Consider the following 1,465-nt stretch of genomic DNA (forward strand, 5'->3'; position numbering starts at 1 on the left):
ACCCGCACGCTCCGCCCCCGCCGGCCTCCCCCTCTTCTCAGGTCAGGACGCGCGTGTCCCGCCGGGTCCGACCACTCGGGCCGCGGAGAAGCAGAAATTCGGCGGCACTGGTGGGACCCAGCGCTCGCGTGCGCTGGGGGCGCCTTCCCTAGAGGTCACGGTCCCTGGATGGGTGTTGGACCTGGTCCCACCAGAGGGACGGGGTCCCCCCCACCCCCGGCATGCGTGGGCCCCAGCAGGGACGTGACTGGCACTCGCTGGGCCTCCTGTGGGCCACTCGGGGCGCCAGGTTTTTAAGTCCAACAACCCTGGGCGTTCAAGGGGAGAAACAGGCACAGAGGCCAAGCCGCCCCTGCCCCACGTCACACAGCGGACCTCAGGCGGGGTAGAATGGGGAAGGGGCGAGCAGGTGTCGGGCCGACAGCGAGAGGAGGGCCCTGGAGAAGCAGCGACCTGGACAGGCCGGGCAGGCGGGTGGGCTTCCCTCGCCTCACCACTGACGGACAGCAGAGGGTGGATCCCCCGCACTGGAGCTGGGCTGCCCGACGCCGACCTCAGAACCCGCCAGCTCGGAAGCAGCAGCCCCGAGTTTGCATTCACCACCCGCTCCCCGCTGTCCCCGGCGTGCACAGAGCTACTCGCCCAGGATCTGGCCGTCCCGGCTGAAGCAGTCCCATTGCCGTAGCTCCACTACCGCCGGCGGCGCGCTCTGGAGGCTCCGCACAGGACGCGCCTCCTCCCGGTAGCCCTCTAGATTCCTTCGCCTCGGGTCCTGGACAATGTCAGGGATTGCTGCGGGCCAGAGTTGAAGAACATCCGAGTCCCAGAGCTACCTCGGTCCCTTTAAACTAGAGGCTCGCGCAGTCTTGGGGTTTCCATGACGACGACGAGGGATGGGGGACCCGGGCGGGGTCGGGTCGGAGCGCATGCGTGCTGCGCTCCAGACGCGGAACGTCTTCCCGAGTTGTCGGTGCTGGTTGTCGCCGGGACCCTGAACCGCGGTAAAGACTGGGGTGGGAGTTCGAGGTGGGGGTTCTCGAGACCCAAGGAGATGGGCTGGTGTCGCGGGTTTCGGGGGGTATAACCGGGGTTCGGTGACCCAGGAAGGTGACTGGGACCAGGGTTCGAAGGCACAGAGGTGGGGGGCGGGCCAGGGTCGCAGGCCCGAGGGTGAGGAGGCTGGTACAGAGAGAGGGTCGTGGGCCCACGAAGTGGGGCGGGTAGAGTCGCGGGCTCGGAGACCGGAGCATCGGGGTCCCGGCTCCGCCTTTCGCGGCGCTGGAAGCCAGGCCCGGCCCAACCCGGTGACCACGACCGCGTGACCCAGGCCCGGCGGTTCGGGGGAGGGGGGGAGGGGGTCACGGGGCTAGGTGGCTGAGACCCGCCGCCAGGTGTAGGGCCGGCGCACCGACACTCCTCCCGTTTCTGCAGGGCGGCCCCGGGCTCCCTCCGCTCGGCCATCGCC

This window comes from Tupaia chinensis, unplaced genomic scaffold (genome assembly GCF_000334495.1).
Source record: "Tupaia chinensis unplaced genomic scaffold, TupChi_1.0 Scaffold000360_1, whole genome shotgun sequence".
Taxonomy (NCBI): domain Eukaryota; kingdom Metazoa; phylum Chordata; class Mammalia; order Scandentia; family Tupaiidae; genus Tupaia; species Tupaia belangeri.